This window comes from Oryzias latipes, chromosome 18, assembly GCF_002234675.1.
Source record: "Oryzias latipes chromosome 18, ASM223467v1".
Classification (NCBI taxonomy): domain Eukaryota; kingdom Metazoa; phylum Chordata; class Actinopteri; order Beloniformes; family Adrianichthyidae; genus Oryzias; species Oryzias latipes.
This window is the reverse complement of record NC_019876.2, coordinates 3,855,882-3,880,983: the sequence shown is the minus strand read 5'-3', so window position 1 is coordinate 3,880,983 and position 25,102 is coordinate 3,855,882. Positions and strand designations below refer to the sequence as shown.

General features: G+C 41.3%; 3 non-coding genes across 3 annotated transcripts; all 3 read right to left on the bottom strand.

The window, feature by feature from the left end:
* Positions 1-13,988: 13,988 nt before the first annotated feature.
* Positions 13,989-14,060, bottom strand: trnat-ugu. Its single transcript has one exon. It is a non-coding gene; the product is annotated as a tRNA-Thr (tRNA).
* Positions 14,061-14,447: 387 nt separating this feature from the next.
* trnam-cau lies at positions 14,448-14,519 on the bottom strand. The gene has a single exon. It is a non-coding gene; the product is annotated as a tRNA-Met (tRNA).
* A 530-nt stretch (positions 14,520-15,049) lies between these two features.
* Positions 15,050-15,121, bottom strand: trnat-ugu. Its single transcript has one exon. It is a non-coding gene; the product is annotated as a tRNA-Thr (tRNA).
* Positions 15,122-25,102: the final 9,981 nt, after the last annotated feature.

Sequence of the window (25,102 nt, the reverse complement as noted above, 5' to 3'; positions counted from 1 at the left end):
TGTTTAATTTCAACATTGCTTAATGTAGCTTCTCCAGTACTTTTATCCGGTTCAGGATCCTGAATGGTGCTTCAAAAATAAAGGGTGGGGGGGACACACTGATTCTTTCCAGAAACAGTAAAGTGTGATGATGAGGCAGCATGACAGAATGAAGGAAAGTTGCTTTAATGTGACACGGAAGGTGCTTTGTTTACATATCTGCTCTGCTGCACCTTTGCAGCCACGCTTCTCACAGAACTGGTAACGCTCCTCGCCACGATGTCGGCCTTTTCTTTCAGAGCGTTGTACACATCGCTCTGATCGATCAGGTCGCTAAAATAGAATCTGTTGCTGGGAGGTTCTGCAGAACTTTGGCCCGCTTTGCCGATAGTATTATAGCTGATGCTAAGCGCATTAGCCTTTTAGCCGCTGCCATGCTTCACTCGTATTTATCTGAGCCGCTAAAAAGCATCACAATCCTCGTTTTCATATCTTACTGGCAGCAACATGGCTCAGAGTTTCTGTTTGGTATCCATTCCAAGTAAAAACAAAGTAGTTCATGTCTCATAACAACAGAACAAGCTGCCTCTGGCTGCAGTCGTCCTGTTGTCTTGTGTGGAGTTGAGCTGCTCAAAGAGGCTCCGTGTGCTCGGCTGCCAACTAGCGGTCGGAGGGTGAAGTGGACAACAAGAGTCAGACACTAAAGGACGCTCAGAAATAATTTAATAAATATTGTACTGGCAACATTTTAATTGATACAAATGTCGCCATATGAACTATCGCGATATTTTGCAGAATAGATTTTTTCTTACACCCCTAATTTCTAGCCATATAGCTGTGTGAACTGTATCCTTGACACAGTGTCACTCTGTTTTCTGTCTTCCTCATTCTCTGTGTTGTGTTTCTCTGTGCAGGTTGGCTGTGGCTCTCCTGGAGGACTCCGCCCTCTTCCTGGTGGCCCTCCATGGAGTGGCACACAGCTGCCTGCACTTTAGGTTAATTTGTTTGAGCTGTATTTAAGTGATTCTGATTCTGCACTCTGTGTCGTAGTTTAGTTTGTTCAATTCTAGCTCTAGCGTTTCTTGATCATTTTGTAGTATGGGTTTTGTGATTAAATACTTTAGTTCTCACAGTGGCGTGTCTTCTGGTCCTGCATCTGGGTCATCCTGATACCCCCGTTGACGTTACACTCCGACTATGTCAGACCCAGCAGGACAAAACTGTGCTACTGAGGGGCTTCCTCCAGCTGAGGAGATGCACAGATTTTTGACCAGCATTCAGGACCTTCAAGCTCATCTAACCAGACTGGAACTTGGCACTTTTTCCCGACAAACCGGCTTGGTTCTCCAGAGCCTTTTGTTGGCACACCTGTGGACTGTCACCCATTCCTATCTTCCTGTTGGCTCCATTTTGAGTTCAACCCTTCGGACTTCCCTTCTGAGCAGAGTAAGGTGGCTTATGCTCTAAGCTTTTTGACTGGAAGAGTAAAACGGTGGGGGTTGGCTGAATGGGACAGAGCAGCAGCTCACTCTCGCTCTTTCAGAGAATTTTCTGCCCAGTGTCTCCGTGTCTTTGACCCTTCTACAGCTCACCGTGCAGCCGCTTCCCAGCTGCTCCAACTCGAGCAAGGAGCACGCAGCGTTTTGGACTATTCGGTGGAGTTCCGGACCCTGGCAGCCAGCACAGGATGGACCGATGAAATTTTAGTGGACGTTTTCCACCAGGGTCTCTTCAGCGCCATCAAGGATGAACTCGCAGCACGAGAGATGCCGGACATGCTGGAGGAGCTGATCGATTTATCCATCCGGATTGATCGCAGGAGGAATGAGAGGATACGCGAAGGTTTTGACAGGAGAGAGGAGCCCCTTCCTATCCCAGGGACTAGTCCTTCTGCTCATCTCTGCAGCTCTGGCTCCTCATCTTCCATGTTTCCTCCGGGTCCTGCGCAGCTCGTCATGTGTCGTCTTTCTCCCGTGGAACGACAGAGGCATAGGCAAGATGGTCTGTGCATTTACTGCGGACAGTCTGGTCACTACATCAGAGACTGCACAGTAAAACCCAAAGTTCAAATAAGAGGACGTTTGGTGAGTGGTTCTTCACTTTTTTCATTGCCCTCTCACCCTTCAACCCAACTCCTTTTGACTCATGCTCTGGAGAAGGGTGAGTTTGAGACTCTAATAGACTCAGGATCTGATGGTGACCTCATCTCCCAGGAGGTTAACAAACTTAAAATTCCTGTCGAGCCTTAATCATCTGCACTTCTAATAAATGCTATAAATGCTTCAGTTACTCCTCCTCCGCATCATCCTCCGGACCTGAGCAGGGTTCCTCCTGAGTATCACGATCTTGGCGAGGTGTTTTGTAAGGCTCGTGCCAAATCTCTCCCACCTCATCGGCCGTATGATTGTTCAATAGACTTACTCCTAGGGACACAGCCACCTAGAGGACATATTTACCCTTTGTCCTCCCCTGAGCAAAAGGCTATGGAGGAGTACCTACTGGAAGGTCTCCAAACCAGCATCATTCGACCCTCCTCTTCTCCTGCTGGGGCGGGGTTCTTCTTTGTTGGGAAGCGTGATGGAGGGTTACGTCCCTGCATTGACTACAGGGGTTTGAACAGTATCACAGTGCGCAACACCTACCCCCTTCCACTGATGAATACTGCTTTTGATTTACTGAGGGGTGCTACCATTTTTTCTAAGCTGGACCTCTGTAGTGCATGTCATTTGGTACGCATTCGAGAGGGAGATGAGTGGAAGGCAGCTTTCAATACCCCTACTGGACACTTTGAGTACCTAGTAATGCCCTTTGGTTTAACAAACGCTCCTGCAATTTTTCAGAGTCTGATCAATGATGTGCTTTAAGGATTTGATCAATAAGTTTGTTTTTGTTTATCTAGACGACATTTTGATCTTTTCTCCAGACCCTGTTTCCCATGTGCAGCACGTCAGAGCCGTCTTACAACGCCAGTTGGAGAACCAGCTATTTTGTAAGGCTGAGAAATGTGAGTTCCACACCACTCAGACTAAGTTTCTTGGGCATGTGGTTACTCCAGGTGCCATTCGAATGGATGAGTCCAAGGTTCAGGCAGTTTTGAAGTGGCCTGTTCCTACTGGCAGAAAGCAACTGCAGCGCTTTCTGGGTTTTGCCAATTTCTAAAGGCGTTTCATCCGGGGCTTTAGTGGCGTGGCTGCACCTCTCCATAGGCTGTCTTCTGAAAAGGTACATTTTGTCTGGAATGAGGGGGCCAGCAAAGCGCTTTGCGAACTTAGAAGATGCTTCTCTACAGCTCCCATTGTGGTTCAACCAGACACCTCTAAACAGTTCATTGTGGAAGTGGATGCATCTGACACAGGAGTGGGTGCTGTGTTATCTCAGAGAGCGTCTGATAACAAAATCCATCCCTGCGCATATTTCTCCCGCAAGCTCACTCCTACAGAGAGAAACTACGACATAGGGTACAGAGAATTACTGGCGGTAAAATTGGCCCTCGAGGAGTGGCGACATTGGCTGAAGGGGGCGGAACACCCCTTCCTAGTATGGACTGACCACAAGAACTTGGAATACATCCGTACCGCCAAGAGACTCAACTCCCGGCAGGCGAGATGGTCCCTGTTTTTCGACAGATTCAGGTTTACCTTATCTTACAGACCTGGCAGCAAGAACCACAAGCCAGATGCCCTATCTCGCTTATACCAGAAGGAGGAGGTGGAGGATGAAGTGAGTGGCCCCATCATTCCACACTCTATAGTGTTGGGTACCACACGTTGGGGTTCTAGAACACAAGATTAAGGCATTGGTAAAGGATCTCTCTGCTGTTTCTGCTGGATGTCCTGCAGACTGTCTGTTTGTCCCCTCCACTCTTCGTCCCCAGGTGCTGAAATGGGGACCCTCATCTCGTCTGGGGTGTCACCCAGGTGTTACACGGACTGCTTTTGTGATTGCACAGCGATTTTGGTGGCCATCTATGTCTTCCGACATAAGAACCTTCGTCTCCTCATGTCCAAACCCAATGACAAACCCAACTTTGCAAATAAATAAAATAAAATCCTCCCTATTTTTCTTTCCTGAAAAGGAAACAATCTCAAAATTGTTTTCTTAAATGTAAAACATAAAAAAACAGGTACAATTCTTTTAGAAACCTTTGTAAACTGTACATTACACCCATGAATGCATCCTTACTGTTAATAATTTTTTTCATTTGTACAATAGTATTTTTTCTATCCTGTCAGTTCTTTTATCTAAGTGTTCCCAGTGGTCTTTCAATTACAATAATGACGTTTTTAACCAAAGTAAAAATTAAATCTGAGTTATTTTCTAGAACATCTTTTTAAATATTTATCTCTGATTGTGGGTGGGACTGTTGGCACAGAGGAAGCCCAACCCCATTTCCCATCATCCCTTTGCTAAAACACCCTCCTGCTTGTTTAAAGCCCCTCACACCCCCAACCTGACGTTACTGGTGCAACAAAAGTGGATCGATTTGACGATCCATTTGTCTGCAAATGGATGCATCAGAATGGAGCAGAGCAGGGAGCTTGATGCCCACCCAGCGTATTTTCTGCGTCACAAATGCAATGTTTTTCAAACAGCATTTGATTTTAAAAAAATACTTGGAAATGCTATTTTAAGCTTAATTTTCTTTAAGCATGTCCTTCATCATGATAGTTGGACAATGAAAACAATTCAATGGAACATAAAGAAAGATCTAAAACAAATTCTCTTTTTTTCTGTCTGGTTTGACTATTTTAATGGATGCATCATGCAAGGACACACAAGACTTGTGCCGTTAGTAGAAAACAGGAGAGGGGACAGAAGCTAATACGTTCTCTTTATACAGCGACACTTATGACTGAATTCAATTTATTTATGCTGTTATTTGATACAAGAAAAAAACATTCATTAGTTTTAGATATGGAATATATAAATGTTAACATCTTGTGATCATTGTTTAGACAAACAATAGATAGATAGATGATAGATAGATGATGACTTTATTAATCCCACAATGGGGAAATTTCATTTCTGTGGCAGCAACACGACATTCAGAAATAATCTATATAATATAACATCAATAAAGGACATCACAAATGACATTTATATTAGATAATTAAAAATATTACTAAAATTATTTTGAAAAATTATAAAAAATGAGATTCTTATTAAATAAAGAAATAAATATTAAATAAATACAGCAGCAAAAGTGTAAAAAACATGCGGTCTGCAAAACATGTAAACTGTAAAAAAAAAAAAAATACCCTAATAATAATATCCTTTTTTTTATTCAAGTAATCCGAAAACATCCAAAACGACAAAGCATTACATTTTGCAGTCAGCGATGTGATAAATCCGAGATAATCGTGTATTTACGACGGTTAAATATTTGTCATGTTGCCCTGCACTGTGTAAAGGAAACAGCAAATCATGTAAAGTTGCTTTCTTCACTAAAACGTCTTTAAAAGTCATAATTAAGAATATATTATGATGCCGGTTATGGAATAAAAATACACACAAACCTATGTGTTCATCAGATGTCTTCTGCCAGCCTCTCGTCTCTTTGTTTAACACACCTGTCGTCTACAGTTATATTCATACAACATTTTCCATTGCCCCACCGAGTTTTTGACAGTGTAGTTTCAATGTGATTTATCAAAAAACGTAATTTAAATAAAAAACTGAGTGACTACTGACAAACCATAGGGAAATTTCCAAACATAAATCTAACATCAACATTGACATAAGCACTTTGTGTCATTTTTTTATATGAAAAGTGCTTTATAAAGAAAGTTTGATTTAATTTGATAAATTTATTCTGGGAGGTCATTGTTGTCTAACGATCAGTGCTTTAAGCACGCTGAGTTTTTGTGTACATTGTGAAGTCCTGCCATTTTATATTTGCCAGCATTTGATAACACTGCTGCTGAGCAATAGAAAGAATTTAAAACATGTAAAGAATTTGGCATTATTCAAATGGTCATCAGTCATGATGAGTGATCAGTTCGGACATGGAAAAATTTTAATTTTCAGCATCTTTGCAAAACAAATACACTTGTTTTTTTTTTTTAACTCGAGAAATGATCTGCCCCTCCATTACGTTTACCTGCTTTGTTTGTCTTGTGTGAGCCAGCAACACATTGACACACACAGACACACACTTACAAAGGAAATACCAGTGGAAAAGTGGTTTAAATGTACATAAAGTTGGTTTTCGTGAAACTCATAGTATGTTTAAAGGTGGTCATCTGGACATGGTTTTCAGAGTTGAAGACGTTTCACTTCTTATCCAAAAGGCTTTTTCAAGTCTGAAATAGCTGGTAAAAGAGCGGGTTTATTTGTGCTCGTGGGGGAGGAGTCAGACCTGAAACTGGATGGTATTGTCAACTTAGCCTACATGGTTTCGGGTCGTTAGGAGTCGTTTGTCCTCAGCTGGGGGTTGGGGAGCCAGTGACCCCCTCCCCAAACTGGTCATCTAATTTAGCTGTTAACGACCCAGGTGGAACTGGTTCGGCTTGTTTAACATAGACATATTTCTGTGAAACTACAAATGCGCTTATTAAAAATCAAGCTTATTTAAAGTTTGTGTAAATTGTGGATGTAAAAATATTGTAAATTTTGTTGTGTGCCTTTAAAAGTAGTTTGCCCTCTGGATATCAGTTGTTTTCTAAAAGAACAGAGGAATATTATAAATATAGATGTTTTGTAATCATTTTTTTATTTTACCTTTTGTTTTATCAGGAAGTCCCATTGACATGGGATCTCCTTTTCAAGAGAGACCTGGGCCAAAAGGCATCATCACAATAAAACATGCACTTAAAACAATAAATTAGAAATAAAATGCAATCAAAATGAACAGTATACTAACAACAGTAAAAAGGGTTAAATCATGACTTATACAAGTTTTACATTTGAATCATGCAGAGCAAGAACCAAAGTAAAATGGACACGTTCTTGGAACGGTGCCGGTTTAGCTCGTGCTGGTTTGCGGCGCCTTCCGTCTGTGACACCAGGGTCCCAAGCCCGGATAAATTCAGAGGGTTGCGTCAGGAAGGGAATCCGGCGTAAAACATTGCCAAGTTAACCATGGGACTCATCCTTGAAGGAGAGGTTGTTTCGCTGTGGCGACCCCTGATGAGAAAAGCCGAAAGAGAAGATTCTGTTCTTGGAACAAAATTTTGGAATCGTCTAAATAAACTTCGTCAATCAAAAAAAACTGTGGGTTACTGTTAGGAAATTACATAAATGGTTGACACCAGCGAAACGTATACATAGATTAGTGAATATGTGTATACATATATTCATACGTTTGGGTTCAGTATTTTGAATGCATGTTTTTGGCATATTTATTAAATTGATTTAAAGTTTTGTGTTACTTTTTTTTGTGTTTAGGTTAGTTAGCGGGGACCTAGGAGCAGGAAGACTCAAACACATCCAGAAGTAGTGTAATGAAAAAGCCTAACATAAGACTGAGTACAAAAGACATATCATTGTGTGAACTGTATGCTTGGTTTTTTGGATGGGCTTTGACAAGGGTGACTCTTTGGTTGATGTTGGTTAATGTTTAAAAATGCTAAATATTTGAAATTTTAAAGAACCAAACTTCTTTTTTAAACATATTTCTTCATCTCTCAATTTATTTTTAAGTAAAAGACTTTACTAAACTGGGAAGGGAGGGTTGGTGACCCGAGAGGGTTATTCTTTACCGTCATTTAGCACAAATTCGTTTGTCCGTTATTGTAATAATTTGGTGGATTTCGCTATTGACAGGCTGGCATAGCATCCAGGGTGTAACACGTCTTTGCGCAGCAGTGGCTGGAATTGGCTCCAGCAACCCTAAGACCCTTAAAGGGATTCAGGGATTTTTGGAAATAGATTGATGTTTTAGATGACACAAATGCAAGAGACTACAGGCAGACATGATGAAAAACGCAACTATTTATTAGACAAAAATATGAGTTTGAATAGGAAAGAACAGAACAGCTGCACCTGCAGATGCGCAGATGGAAAGGCAGTGCAAGCAAAAACAAGAACAAAAGGGTCAGAAATACAAGAGTTACAAACATCACCCACATTCAAATACAAACTAAAACACAACACAAAGACCAGTTTCCGTCCTTTTTTCTGAGGACAATGGTTGAAAAACACTATTGCCTCGATTTTACATCCATGCGGAAAAACTTTGCAATTCTAATTCTTGTTATTTAAACAAATGCAGTTAACCACTTTTTCTGTTCTTTGCAGAAACAGCACAGGCAACACCAGACTGCTGGGCAGGGAAATCCAAATCACAGATGTCATCACAACGCACTTAAAACCAGTGCTTGATACCGTGGCAATTGACCAAACTATACTCCCAGTTAACCTCAACAACAACACTCCCAGTATTGTCACAATGGTGTAGAACGCTCTCTTTTTTGACTGGGTAACTCTTTCCCTGCCCTGCTCTGCTGGTCCCGCATGAATTAAAACATGAAGAACTGAAAAGCTGCAGAAGGAGAGCACTGCTATAGCAATCATCAACATACACATGCTTATTACAGAAAAGACTTCAAGAAAAAACACGCCTGACCCAGCCAAGCTCACCAGCCAGACAAAGACCGTACTGATATTCCTGATTCGGATTCCTCTTTCCAGCCTCAGGCTCAGGTAGGTAATAGGGTGAACCACAGCCAGGTAGTGCTCTAGACTAGTCAGGATCTGAAAACATGTCTGTCCGTACCAAGTGCTGGCCCATATAGATCCCCCCAGGAAAATTATCTCAGTGTTTTCTCTAAGGATGCCGCAACAGCAGATGAGAGCTCCAAAGACACCAATTAGGTCAATGACAGCAGTGCAGTACGTAAAGTAGTCGGAGTGCTTCATTGCTGTTGAGGATGAGGAGCGCCTCGGCCACCATTCCTGCAGGCCATGGCAGATAATCAGGAGGGAGGGTGGGAGGGTGATGAATATGAAGGCGATGAAGAAACTAGCCATGATTCTTGAGTCTGGTTTCAAGAAGAAGCACTGCATCCCATAAAAAACGTAGGAAGGAGCCACGGAGATGTTTGAATGATTGTCAAGCATGATAATGGACGAAAAGTTACTTCCCGGAATCCTGAAAAAAACAGAACAACACCTTATGAAAAACTACCATAACTAATTAACAGTTTACCCAATTACTGTGATTCCAATAGATTCTGAAGTGGAGAAAAGCAACTTTGCATTCATTTGAAACACTAAAGAATTCACTCAATCAACAAAACCAACTTTTTCTGACTCAGCTACAAAATCTGTTGAAATTGGTTTAAGTGAATAAACTGTGTAAGAGTTACGGTAATGCAACTTATGTGTGTTATTTGTTGTTGCTAGAGACAATGAGGTAGTTTTGAAAGGGAGTTGGTTGTGTCAAACCACCAACGCAAAGGTGAGACAGGTGTAATTTCTTACGCCCACAGTTCACCTTTAATTAAAACTAAGTTGGGATGAAAATGTAGGGGTTGCTATGGCAAAGTTCAAGGTCTGACAGTATAGTTTTCCTTAAGGTAGACCCTCTACACCAGAGGTATCTAAATCCAAGCCTCAAGGGCCAGCCTCCTGCTGGTTTTCTAGGAACCCGGCTTTATCTCTTGTTTATTACCTTGAACAGATGTGTTTAGACAATAAGGAGCTTCAATGGCAGGTCAATGACCATGACACTGCCAAAGGTTTGAACACCAACGTTTTAGAGTCCCCAAAAATCTTTTATATGACAGTGTCAACACCGTGAAACACCAAGGCGTGCCAAGTAGATGATACAATATACAGTATAAGTCTTGAAACACACCATGATGCACCAAGGTGTTGCAAACAAGGTATTTTAAGTATGTGATACAACAATATACAATTCAAGTTTTGACAAAACCATGATATACTAAAGATTGACACCAAGAAATGGCAAGTAGTTGATACAACAGTATATAATAAAGGTGTTGACACAAACCACCAAGGTGTAGGTGACAATGACTCACAGATATTTTTAGGACCGTGTGGCTAAACAAAACAATGGTAACTGCACATTCCAATTACAGTCTGTAGTGTATACTTCTTACATTAATTTCATTCTGTACATTTCTACAACAATCCCTACATTTATTTGTTTATACATTTTATTATTCTATGGAATACATTTTTTCTATGTATTTAACTATATTGAACTCAGCTATTACATTCATGAATTAGGTTTTGCATCAAAATTTGAGTACTTCCTTTTTTCTGTGTGAAGCAATGCAGCATCGCTGCAATTGTCCAGAAAGAGAGGATGACCTCTGAAAAACATCTAGAACATTTCATATCAGCACCTGTGGCTTAAGATTCCACTAATCAGTACGGATTACACCGCTAAATGCCTATTGGCTGGTTGCCAATGAGTATCGCTCTGACGTGATATATTTTTCCATTCATCTTGCACCCAACGTGCTTAAATGTGTAAAAGAACACATTCGACAACTAAGAATTATCATCCCAGCCATCATCTTTTTGCAAAAAATCTTTTTTTGCTCTAACCTTGGCTGGTATATACTTAACTTGGCCGGAAGACCATCCTGTATTGCAAGCACCTAAAACTTTAAAGTAAATGCAGGAATTGTATAGGTTGACATTGTTGGATAAAATATAAAACTTAATTAAGACTATTTTTGTGAATAACATTAAAATATTAATGTGTTTGGATTAAGGAATACATTTATAAATTAACTACTTCACAAATGTTGTGACAACGACAAAAGTCTGATCTCATTTTTCCAAACAAGGATAATTTGTCACAATATTTATTGTCTCATTGTCCATTATGGGAACATTTTGTTCCCAACACTTTGTTACACATATTTTGAAATCTTTTTGAAATTCCATAATAATGTGCATTTAAGATGACTGCTATAAAGTTAAGTAACAAACCTGGTCAGATGTTGTATTCTGAGCTTTCCCCCAGTGTGTCTGTCCTATGTAAGCCTTTGTAGCTCTGCTAGGAGAACAATCTCACTCAACATCTGTGTTTATCTCCAAATTTAATTCAAATATGGTTTGTTTGCATACACTATCAATACTGACTTTGACAAAAAGACACATCTAAATTCAACAAAACATCATTTAAATGTTGGGAATCTGAATTCAATTTGCTTGAAAACTTTAGTAAAATGTTTTAAACTTTCATCCATCTTCCAAACTCACTGAATCCGTTTTGGGGTCACGGAATTGCCGGAGCAACCTCGGATACTGTTGGGCAAAGATGGACATACCCTGAACAGGTCACCAGTTTGTAGCAAGGACTTTAAACTTCATTTTATAAATATATTTGGTGTACAGTAAACCCTTGTTTTTTGCGGGGGTTACGTTCCAAAAAGAACCCGTGATAGACAAAATCCGTGAAGTAAAAACCTTTATTTTTTTCTTACAATTAAAATACAATTAAATACTCTACTATACATTGAAAAGAAAGCACAAATCATTTTACAGGCTCAAGCATTTGTTTCAAAAATCAAAGTACTTTAGAACGATTTTTTTTCATCAAATAACTTCTGTACTGTACTGTCAAATAATAATTTTAGTCATCACTGTGAACAGAAGGCTTCAAATTGTGGAGATTAGCCCCGCCCACCGGATTAGCCCCGCCCACCGGTAATTGGATTAAAATGGAGAACATTTAAAATGATTATGAAAAAAATACAAAGTACAGTCGGACAAATAGTGACTCAGGTGTATTTCACTGCTCCTCAGACTGAGCTGCTGCATCCTGACTCCGCTCTGCAGTGTTTTCTTCTTTTGAAGCCCACGGTGCAGCTGTGTTTGTTCAGGAGAAGAACGTAGTGATAGGCAGTTGGTGTCGCTCTTTTTCTATGGGTTTTAGAGAAACTCGAAATTGCAAGAGAATTTGCACGTACGTAATGTTAATTTGGCAAGCTGTTTTACGTACGTGTACATATTAAACTGCAACACTATTGATGCACAGGTCGAGAAGAAGGGGAGTGACTTTTTAGCCAATCAGAATGCAGAACACAATGCACGATGCAAATCCGTGAAGTTGCGAAACCGTGAAAAGTAAACCTTGTTATAGCAAGGGATCAGTGTATTGTCACATTTCTTTGCTTTTTATAAATTGCCTTTATGTCACTTCAGAGTCAGACCATCAAGCTAAACTCGAACAATCTGTTAAAATAATCCAAGTTAATATGCAGTTTTACACTGATGAATTGTTAAAGCAGACTACTATTTCATCAAAAGCCCTGCAAACACTGGTAATGACCTTTTGACCCATTTGTCAAGCTTGAAAAGAGACAGTCGTGAATTCTCAATCAATTACTTTACTTGTAGAGCACCTCTCATCAACATGCTGTAGAATACAAGTGACATAAATTACATCTATAAACAGAGGTTAAAACCATAAGAAGCCATAAAAACACAATAGATTTAAAATGACAAGAATCAATAGACAAATGAATGATGGTAGGAAATGATGTGACTAATACTTGCTTGAGATGACACTATATAGATTAAATCAGCCCACATAAATTGGGCCTTACCAAATAGCATAATATATCCCAACAAACATCAATGATCCACTCTTCAAAAGAACACTCAACTACCATGAGGTTAAGGGTGTAAAGGGGTGTTCAGGTGGGTGCTCCAACCCCTTATTTTTTAGCAAAACAAAGGGAATATCTAACTGATGGTGGCAGCACAGAGTATTGCTTGGACAGTTTATAAACAGTTTATATAGCCCCGGACAACCTGGCGTCCGGTGGCACTTGACATTTACACATTGTCTAATCATAGCTGCTACTGGCCAGTGATCCAGCTGCCGCAGCCCTGTAACCTAATGATTTTGGAATAACGTCAATTCTGACGGCCGCTCTCTACATTCATGATCATGCCAAGAAAGATTCTGCTGAAGCCTCCCGGTGCAGTGGTAGTTGTATTTGTGACCGTACCATTAGAAAGGCTGTGGTGTTATGTTAGAGCGGTCCACCTCTGATCGAAAGATCGCAAGTTTGGCACCACAGTGTCTTGCTCCGTGTCTCAAAGTCTCCATGGGCAAGACACTGAATCCCACCTTGGTCCTAGTTACAGGCTGGTTACAGTGTTAGGCAGCAGAGTTGCCATCAGTGGGTGAATGTTTCTGTGAATGGGACTATAAAATACTTTAGTTGAAAAGTACTACATGAGAATATGCCATTCACCATTTTAAATGGTTCCGGCTGTTCAATTCTGTCTCTTTACCTTCATATAAGTACCAGGAACGCAAATAACAGACACCAGAACCCAGTGGGCTTTATTGAATTCAGTTGAAAACAGATAAAGAGAAGCAATAGAGAAGACTAAGTAAAAGAACAAGTAATTCCTTAGTGACTGATAAACAAGAGACTAATTTGACAATGAATTGTAGACAGTCATGTTTCATCAACAGGGAAATTGCAAATAAAGCACTTTATTTTACTCCATAGCCACTTCTAAGGCTGAGGGACACACACAGTTTCAAAGACTAACCCAATAAAGAAAAAAAACACATTAAATCCTAAATTGACAGATTGTGACAATCATTCATATTAAAACAAGGCCATTGGTATGGTTGTGTACTTGGACATGATCAATTGTCTTTTGACCAAAGATTCTTGCAAAAGTAAAAAGTGGTTTAATGCTCTAACCAAAAAAAGAACTTCTGTTTAAAAAGTGAAGTAAGATAGTGTTGTTTCTCTTTCGGCTTTTCCCATCTGGGGTCGCCACAGCGAACGAGTCGCATGGTAAACTTGGCAATGTTTTATGCCGGATGCCCTTCCTGACGCAACCCTCTCAAAGCAACCGGGCTTGGGACCGGCATATAAGTAGAGAAGGGAACAGGGAGCAGCCCGGAGTTGAACCTGGGTTTCACGGATGGAAGGCACCGCAAACCAGCACGAGCTAAACCAGCTCCGTTTAATCAACAATTCCCTGTTTAGTCAGCAAACGTTGTTATCACGTTGCACTTGTCAGGTCGTTTGTGGACAGTCTTCCAATGCCATTTCAGGCACGGATGGGGATTGAACCCATGATTTTTGGTTTACAAGACCAACGCCTTACCACTTGGCCACCATGCCTCTTGACACCCTGATGGAAAGAAAGAACTCTATTGACATGTCCTGCTACTCAAAAGCAAGTATTGACACTGGCGCAGTCATAGGAACATGGGCTTTCCACAAAACAGAGTGGAGGCGGTGAGCTTTATCAACGGAACTGTGAGGGGAAGAAAATGGTTGCCTGAAAGAATGCTCCATGAGAGAGTTAAACATTGTGAGTGTGTGAAGATTCTACCTCTTTGTGCAGTTTGGCAACTAAGTTCTCAATGAGGCGCTGTTAGCTTGAAAAAAGAAGCGCAGTGGCTGTTTCTAAAGTAAGATGAGAGAAAGCCCATTAAACTGCATTTTCAGTAGGAGGCATGCATTATTTAATGTCATGGCAATAATCTGCCCTGTCATCATCATAGTTAGCAGAGGATGGTTTCGATCCATCGACCTCTGGGTTATGGGCCCAGCACGCTTCCGCTGCGCCACTCTGCTTCTTGTTTGCAGTGATCACTGTTGATGTCAAGAGTTTGAGTGTGATATAACCAACTGCAATAGTGGGGTTTGAGGCGTTTTTTTAAGTTCTCTTACGGCGCCATTCTGGATTGCTAGACAAGGTGCAGGATAAAGGACGAGCAGCAAAGTCTGTAAGAACCTGTCCTTTAATAGTCCATTTGTAAGAAAGGGCCAGTTGAACTGGTACAGAGTTAATGCCCAAGGTCTTGGAAGTGAATCTAAAATTCCCCTCTCCTAGTAGTCCCACAAGACTTTGTTTAATGTTTAGTCTCCCTACGCCATTGCAGGCACCAATGTGAATTGAGCCCATGGTGTTCGGCCGGATAGACCAACACCTTACCACTTGTGAACCATGTCTTGGTATGTGTAAAGGTAAAGAAAGAGCTTTATTGGCAGGGCCTGCAACACAAAATGAAGCAACGTGCTCTGTGCATATACAAGTGAGCAAAGGGTTTTTAATCACATTGCACTTGCCAGGTTGTTTGTGGTCAGTCTACCAATGCCATTTCAGGCACGGATGGGGATTGAACCCATGATTTTTGGTTTACAAGACCTACGCCTTACCACTTGGCCACCATGCCTCTTGACCGTAAGATAGTAAACAGGGAATTGTTGATTAAATAAGTCACACAACCCTTTTTTTGGAGCAGCTTGATAAAATGTTGTCTATCAAGTTGTAAGTCAACTAACAGCATGCAAGGAATTGGTATGAAAAGCAAACAAGTTCTTCTAATTACGCTGTATGCAAAACTGCCCTGACAGGTCGGTACAGGCTATCTGTGGGGTAAATTGGGCTAACGTGTATGGGACACACAGCTGGTCTGGAGGAAAAATCTCTTGGTGACCCTGAATAGGGAAATAGTGAAAAGGTTCATGGCCATATTTTCTAAGGGCAAACACTTCAAAAACATGCAAGAGTGAGTAAGGGTGTGAAGTTTTAATCTGCCCAGGAGTCTGGTGTTATCTCTGATGTTTTTTCGCAGGCATGTCATATTTCTCAACTCCTCACTAAACCTTGCAGACTGCACAAGGAGCCTGTTAGTGCTGTTCACATGATAGTGCATGTCCTCGCAGGTTGCTTGCCTGACTGTTGGAAATGATGAAATTATATGATCAGTGCATAGTTTCATAGGCATCGTATCACATGCACAGCCTGTGTGTGCAGAAATCTGGACCAGTACTCACACCTTGCCAACAACTAGAATGAGGACACCGTACATTAGTATCACCTGTACTTCAGAAGTGCATGCACAGCAACTCTTGTGTTCCTTACAAATACTTCACAGTACATTTATCACATGGACAACAATGGCACATTCCATTTTCAAAGGAACCGCAAGACACACCTGCGCTTCCTGACCTTCCAGAGGCCTGCATATCTTAAAAATCCATAGCACCCATACTGGTCGACCCTCCTACGAACCCACATGACAAAGGCTTGCTGTAATGGGACAACATACTATTGAAAGCTACTAAAATGAGTAATGAAATGTCCAAAAGACGAGAAGACAATAAGTCCTGATGGCCAATCAGTTGTCAAAATTATTTTGTTTTCCTACAAATTGGTAATTTTTGCGCCCGTTGTAGAAACAGCAGCGGCAAAATCAAGCTGCTGGGCAGAGAGAACCAAAGTACAGCTAGCCACATACCACACTCGTCATTCTGGTTCAGTGATTCACCTGGGATAATTGTTAGTATGCATCCTGCAATCCTCAGTAACAGCACCGCTAAAATTGATATGATTGTGTGAAATGCCCTAAGCTTTGTTTGGTTGACCTGTCGCCGATCTCCGCCTCCTGGCCCTGGACGAATAAGTGAGCACAGCACTGAAATGCTGCAGAATGAAATGGCAAGAAAAGACGATCCAACAATGAAAAAAGACAGGATTATAAGAGAAGGTCCATATGGAAGCAAAAGGGTGCCCATTGACAGAGCAGAAAACACCCAAGCAATGGCAATGATGGCATTCCTGATTCTGATCCAGCTCACATTCTTTAGGCTCACATATGTGATGGGATGAATAACAGCCAGGTAGCGCTCAAAGCAGGTCAGGATGTGAAAAACCGTTTGCCCAAATAAGCAAAAAGGAAAAATATACACAAACGGCTTCACCAGTATTGGGATTCGAGTACATATACCTAAGAGGCAGAAAATAGACACAATGATGTTTATCAGCTCCATCAAAACCATGTGGTAGGTGAAGAGATCAGAGTGACCAATCTTGGTGCCTGAAAACTGCTTCCAGTGTTGTTGGTAACCTTGGCGAATAACAAGGACACAGAGTGGCAGGACGACTAAAACGATGGTGATAACAAAAGACATTATTGTGTAAAAACCAACTGGTGTGTTTAAACATTCATTCAGAAAATCACTGACACTGTCGGGGGAAGAAGACGGTGGGACGGAGGGTAGATGACTGGCATTGGAATAGTCAGGTCTCATAATGATGGATGTCTGAGGAAGAAAAATATCTGTAAAAACAGCAGCGCAAGAAAACAGAAGAGATATTAAGAGCATTTACTCCATAAACTTCTGACATTTTTTCATCTCTCAAATAAAAGCTGGAGTCCACATTTGGCAAACATCAGTTATGGACTGCCACAATGCTGAAAAAAGTTAGGGCCTACTCACTTTGGAAAACCTATATCAAAAACAAAGACAATAGTTTGTTGGTTTACCAACCGCCTATGAATTTAAAGAAGGTTTTACAGATACATAGTAGAATAGAGTTTATATTGTACCTTTACTCTCTGAATCAATTAACATGCCACCTATTGAGCAATTTATTGAGAGTAATAGGTTCATCGTAGCCAAGTAGAGAAAGAGATAATCACTGACAAAAGAATATTACTTGGGGGTCAGAAGCTGCATTTCCACAGACTATGAAATTGAATAAAGTCGATTTGTGATATCAAATTCACTCAACGGAAACACGAAAATTAAAAAATATATCGATCCGTGTATGGAAAATGGAGAAGGTTTTTTATCAAACTAAACGGGTCACCTGACCAACAACCGGATAGCGATGCGCGTCTTGGTAGGAACTGGCTGCTTTGGGTGCTGCACAGCGGGTACCACCAGAGGTCGCACAGCGTAACACAGCTCATCAGAAGTTGAGCGTGTCATGTGGAATATTTTGATCTGCAACTCCTCTGTAAAATCACCAACCTCCATTTCCCAAAATGGCTTCATCCAATCCACTCCCTCGGATACGGAGCTTGCTGCCCCACGGCCTGAAGAAGACGCCAACGTCTCCTTGGATAGATGATGATGAGCGCTAATACCGTGGCAGAAATGTGAATGTATCTGCTGTCAGTCAAAGTATTGATGACATTCGTCGCCATTTTTGGATGACTTTACCAGGTGAATTGGTTTATATTTATTCACATAATTATGATTTAATGGAAACAGTTTAAATGCAAATAGAATTTTGGTAAAGTTTTGCACGTATGTGTAATGGAAACGAAGCTAGTGACAATAGCATTTAAAAATAGATTGCACAGTATATCTTAATATAAAATACATATAAAACCCCGATTTGGATTTTTACAAACCTTTATTCAAGTTGCTTTATTAATCCAGGGCTTTAGGTCATAGTGTCAAAAGAAGGGACATCTGAGCAGCAAACACTGGAAAAGAGACAGAAGAAGAAAATTCAGACGACAATTATTGTATTGGCCTGAATATGGCGATTTGTTTACAAAGTATGGCAACAAACTTTTCCATAGCAAAAATCTTGTTAAATGTACAAAAAGTTTTTAGTAAAAATCTAATTTCAACACTAGTTTCCCCATTATGTCTTATACTATTCAAGAAAGGAAAATAACCAACTTTATTTTAATATTTAAACTAATAGAAAAGAATAGATCACAGTTTACCTACTCAGTAGTAGTTTTCCTTTGAGTTGTCCACTGCAGCTCTGGCTGTGCACGTTTGCACTAACCTCTTTTACCATATTGTCTCTGCGTGGACCGTTTGATTTGCATAGTGTTTGACAAAAAAAACACAATTTGTTATGCGTGTCATTGTGATAACAAAGATAGAGCACACTATTTTGACATTTGTTGTTTTAAATATAAACATATCTGCATGCCCATCCCACTTCTGCTTTTAACAACTTTGCATCTCGACCAAACATCCTTTGCTGCTTTATCAATCATTTGTGAGTTTTATCATTCAGCGTCGAATTGACCTGTCATGACAAAGACTGTGAGGTCTCCACGCCTGACATTTTGTGTAATTGAATTCTTAAAATAAAAAGGTAAGGCATTAAGAATTGTATTTGTGAAGTATTTCTAATTGTAGTATGATGCATCACATGTTTATATATTGATTTTTTATTCTTTCAAGTTGCATTTATGAACATTTTGTATTTTACCAATGAGTACCAGAAAAGCCAAGAACCAACAGATGTCAGAACTGTTGAGGGGAATTCTATTTAGGAGAACAACGACAAAACAAAATGCAAAAATATGATTTTATTTGGTAGTTCAGAGGTCTGCAACCTGACGCTCCGGAGCCACACCCTGGTGTTGTAGAAAAATGCTAATGATTTGAAAAATTAATAGGTTGGTTAGTTAAGTTATTTTTTAGATTTTTAAACTGAGGTGACATTACATGAGCTGACACTGCTGACAATTTTATTTTATCCCTTGTTGCTCTTCAGAGGCCAAATTCCTAAAATGTAATTGGAAATCTACTGTAGCATGATCTTATTTGCTATGGATGTATTTTAGTTTGAAAGGAACATCATATAATAGAAAAGTAATATTACAGATTCAAAAACTGTTTTAGAAATGTATGCTAATAAAAACAAGCTACACTAGGATCGCGTGATGCTGTAGTATCGCGAGACCCAGCGAGACGAGTGTGGTGAGTCGACTTGGCGGCGCGTAAGCATTTGAACAAACATTTTCGATCTTGTTTCATTTTTCCGCCATATTAAAACATTTCCTGCTAACTAACATAACCTGTTAAGAGTATTAAGCTTCTGTCAGCCTGGAGGACCTGGAGAATTTCATCGACGAGTGTTTTAATACCTGCAACATGGTGAAGCCCAGAACCGCCACCACCACCCCCTCCGCCAAGCGTGAACGGCCTGAGGACTCTCCCGGGGCTGTGTCCTCTCCAGGCAGCGGAATGAGCGATATCCTGGATTCGATTGACAAAAAGCTCTCCAGCTTTGATGGCCGCCTCAATCTGCTGGAGATCCTCCATAGAGAATTTCAAGGTCTGCGGGAGTCTCTGGAATTCAGCCAGCAGCAGGTGCGGGAGCTCGCAGCGGAGAACCAGGCCCTCAGAGAGACCGTGAAGACCCTGAGCAGTGACACCGCCCGTCTCTCCGAGGAGAACCGATCCATCAAGGAAACCCTCCTGGATCTTCAGTCGAGGAGCATGAGGGACAATCTAGTGGTCGCGGGGGTTCCAGAGGAGGTAGGAGAAGACCCCGAGGCCACCGTTAGATCCTTTTTACAGGTCCACCTGAAGCTCCCCAAGGAGGAGGTGCAGAAGATCTCCTTCCACAGGGTTCACCGCCTCGGAGGAAGAAGGTCCGACCACCAGCGCCCGCGTCCTATTGTGGCTAAATTCGAACATTTCAAACAGAAGGAGTTGGTGAAGGGCCGCGGACGGGAACTGAGAGGCACGCATTACAGCGTTAATGACCAGTTCCCGGCAGAAATCCTCCGTAGAAGGAAGATCCTGTTCCCGCTGAGGAGGAAGCATCTTGCTGCTGGTTCGAGAGCGATTGTGGCCGTTGACAAACTTTACGTGGACGGCCGGCTGTTCCGGGACCCGGAGATCACCCCCTGGCTGTGCTGAAGGCTTTCAGATCCGCGCTGAGAACATCTGGTCTGCGCTGCCCAGAAGAAACCCGCTAAACTTACTTCAATGAATGGAAAACCGGATCATCAATAATCCACACCTCGATCGCAGGAAAACAGTCTTTTTTTTTTTCTTCGTCACCTCAGTCCCACTGATGTTTCTATTGTTGTTTTGTTGTTGTTTTCGTCTTCCCTTCTATCTCTTTTTTTCTTTCCTTTACTCTCCCCCCCCCCCCTCTCCCCCCTCATTATATGTAAATCACCTGGAAGCAACTCATCCTCGGTAAGTATTTATTTATGCACGGAACGGGCGCGCGCACACACAAGCGCACACAGGGGCGTGCACATGCGATCCCGCACACACACGCCGACATACTGCAATCACCTCACACAGGCTCTCATAGGACGCACGCGACACGCAGCTCACATAACCAGAAAACGTTCACGCGCACAGCGCTTCTCAAATGCGGGCACGCGCACACGGACTGGCACACAAGCACTACTTAGCTTTACACCTTTTCAGTCAGAGCAGTTATGAACAGTCTTAACATCGTTAGCTGGAATGTGCGTGGACTTGGCTCTGAGCCAAAGAGACTGAAAGTGTTAAATCACCTGGATGGTCTAAAAGCAGATATAGCTCTACTGCAGGAGACCCATTTATCAGATTCTTTGAATCACCTTATGTGCTGCTTACAATTTCCAGTTATATACTCTGCCAGTTACAACTCCAAACAAAGAGGAGTTGCTGTTTTAATTAATAAAAATCTTAATTTTACTCATAAGGATACAGTTACTGACCCAGAAGGCAGATTTGTAATCATTAATATATCCATTCAGAATAAGGACTATTGTATAGTGAGTATTTATGGTCCTAATGTTGACGACTCTTCCTTCTTTCACAGATTCTTCACCTCACTCTCAGTTCACTCTGACTCCACAATCATTATAGGAGGAGACTTCAACCTTGTTTTGGACCCTGAACTTGACAGACTCAGCACAGCAGCAAACCAGCGTACATGGCGGTCTGCAAGTATTCTAAAGCAGTACATGAATGATCTGGGTCTCTGCGACGCGTGGCGCTCATGTCACCCAAGCACTAAAGGGTTCACCTTTTTTTCTCCAGTTCACTATTCACACTCCCGTTTAGACTATTTATTAATCAGTAACTCTCTTTTAAAAAATATTCAAAGCTCCAATATCCATCCAATTATTATCAGTGATCATGCACCAGTCTCTGTAAACATTTCTAGGGAAAAATCCACACCCTCTGGTACAACCTGGAGGTTTAATACGTCGCTGTTAAAGGACCAGGAATTTCTTGAATTCTTTAAAAAAGAGTGGGCAACCTTCTTAGACTTCAACAATACTCCAGACATCCCACCGTGCGTTCTTTGGGAAGCAGCAAAGGCAGTCATGAGAGGGAAAATCATTTCTTATTCAACGCACAAAAAACGCAAAGAGAAAGCAGATTTATTAGAATTAGAAAATAAAATCAAAACCCTGGAGACTGCTTATGCTGCTTCTGCACAGGAACACATTCTGGGAGATCTGAAAAATTTAAAGCTGCAGTTAAATGACATCATTAATAAACAAACACAATTTCAAATACAAAGGCTACGACTTGAAAGATTTGAAAACTCTAATAAATCTGGCAAATTTCTGGCTAATCAGCTTAAAATTAACAGAGAAAAATCATCAATCACCTCTATTATGGACCAAACAGGAAATGTCACCCATGACCCGGTCAAAATTAATAACGAATTTGAAAACTTTTATAAAAACTTGTACACACCACAGATCAATCCGTCAGAGCAAAGTATTGACTCATTTCTTAATAATGTAAACCTACCCAGGCTAAATGAGGATCAAATCACAAACTTAGATTCTCCGCTCTCGCCGTCTGAACTTCATGAAGCTCTGTTACTTATGCCCAATGGTAAAGCACCAGGGCCTGATGGCTTTCCTGCTGAGTTTTATAAAGAATTCTGGGAACAACTGGCACCAACATTTTATAAAACTGTCACATCTATTAATGAGAGCCAATCAATGCCACCTAACATGAACTCAGCCAACATAATTCTTCTTCTAAAACCAGACAAAGATCCCACTAGTCCTTCAAGCTATCGCCCCATTTCTTTAATCAATGCAGATGTAAAAATTATCTGCAAAGCACTAGCACAGAGAATAGAAAAAATCACTCCTCACATAATTCACTTCGACCAGACTGGATTCATCAAAGGCAGACACTCGGATGATAATGTCCGTAGACTAGTTAATATAATAGACTTTGCCACCATTAAAAAACAGGAAATGACGGTACTATCGCTGGATGCTGAAAAAGCCTTTGACAGAGTTAATTGGAAGTTCCTTATTGCTGCCCTCCATAAGTTTGGTTTTGGAGAAGCATTCATCAATTGGATCAAAATATTATATCACAACCCCAATGCATCAGTTAGAACTAATAAACAGACTTCAAACAGGTTTTTTCTTGGAAGAGGAACCAGACAGGGCTGCCCACTCTCTCCTTCTCTTTTTGCTATATTCATTGAGCCTTTAGCTGCAGCAATAAGACAGAATGAGAGCATTATAGGAATAAAAACCAAACACAGCCATCATAAAATTAGTCTTTATGCGGATGACATATTACTGTTTTTAAGGAATTTACATTCTGTAAATGAAACAGCAATGATCATAAATGAATTCTCCTCCATATCAGACTATTCCATTAATTGGAATAAGTCTGTTTTATTACCACTCAACAGGAATATGGAACAAAGACTCACAATTCCAGTTAAAACAGGAAATATCAAATATCTGGGTATCTACTTTTCCCCCAAACTATCAGAACTGGTGCAGCTAAACCACACCCCATTACTGAAAAGCATACAGGACGATCTAACACGCTGGACCAACCTGCCTCTGTCCCTTATGGGCAAGGTAGCCACGGTTAAAATGAAAATCTTACCCAAGGTTAATTATCTCTTCTCAATGATTCCCACACAACCGCCATTAAAATGGTTCAAAACATTAGACTCATCCATATCAAGCTTTCTATGGAACAACAAACCTGCAAGAATTAGTCTAAAAACTTTAAAATCTGCAAAAAGCTGTGGAGGATTAGAACTACCTAATTTCCACAAATACTTTCTTGCAAATAGATTACAATATATCTTAAAATGGTTAAAAAATAATCCAGAAACCAACTCATGGTTAGACTTGGAACAGGTGTTATGTGGAAAGATCAACCTGTCAGATCTTCCATTTATTAGCCAAACAGTTAAAAAACAGGATTGTTTCAAAAGCATTAATATAAATGCCACCTTAACAGCCTGGTGGGAATTTCTCAAAATATCAAAATCATCAATTCAACCGTGCAAAATGACACCCATCTGGAACAACCCGGACATCCTTATTAACAAAAAAATGATTCACTTCCCAGCTTGGCAAGCAGGGGGCATAAAACAACTAGAGCACGTAATTATTGATAGAAGATTCATAACCCCCCAGGAACTTCAAGACAAACATGGAATAAATAACTTCTTGGAATATCAGCAACTTAAATCAAGTATTACTAAAAAGTATAAAATTAAAGACGACGATTTAAAGCTACCAGATGTAGTTACCACTCTGATTAATTTTTCAATGAATAGAACTCTCTCCAAAATATACAAACTTTTATGTAATTTAGATAACAATATTGCCCTTCCAACAAAAAAATGGGATGCAGATTTGAGCATCAGCACAGATGAAAGCTTCTGGTCAGAACTTTGTCTAAACACCTTTAAACTGACAAAAAGTCCAAATCTGCAGCTAATCCATCTCAAAACTCTTCACAGAATTTACTACACTGGACAGAGGATGTTCAAGATGGGTCTCAGTAACTCAGACATTTGCGAGCACTGTGATAATAATCTACCCGACAGCTACATGCACGCACTGTGGTTCTGCACTCCTGTCAGGGCTCTCTGGCAGCAGGTATGTGCCGATTTATCAGTCTGGCTTAAGGTTTCAATCACTGCCTCACCGTCACTTTGTGTGCTTGGTGACATGAGTGCCATCGATATAGAAGAAGGATTAGCATCTATCATTTTCATAACTCTTTGTATTGCCAAAAAAACTATTTTAATAAATTGGAAAAACAAGAAAAATATAAACATAAGTCAACACAGAAATCTGCTGTTTGATCATATCAGCTTGGAAAAAATGTCAGCCCAAAGCTCAAGTAACTTTGAAAGAATTCAGTCTCTCTGGTCTCCTGTGGTTGACTCCATGACTTAGGGGGTGGAGGGCCTGGTCGTCGCTGCTCCTTGCCCTTCTGCCGTGGTTTGGGGTGGGGGTCGGGGCTTCCGGTGCCTGGCGGGGGCGGTGGGGGGCTCCGTTGGTCGGGGGGTCGGGTCCGGTGCCTGGGTGGGGCGGGCTGGGGCGCTGCGTGGTCCTCTGGGCTTGGGTGTGGGGGTGCGTGGTGGGGGGGTGGGGTGGTGGTCTGGCTTGGCTTGGGGGGGTGGTCCCTTTGCCTGTGCTGGGGGGGGTTGGCGGGGGGCCCTGCTCGGGTGGGGGGGGCCCAGCGGCGCCGGATGGGCTGCCCATCTGCACCTGGGGCTGGGATCGGCCCTTCCCTGGCTCTGGGACGGGACGGGACAACCCTCTCGGGGTCCCCGGTCGCTCTGGGTGTCACCCGCTTCGGCTGCGGGGTCTGGGGTGGGGTGGGGTGGGGGGCTTGTCGGCCCTGTCCTGTGGGGG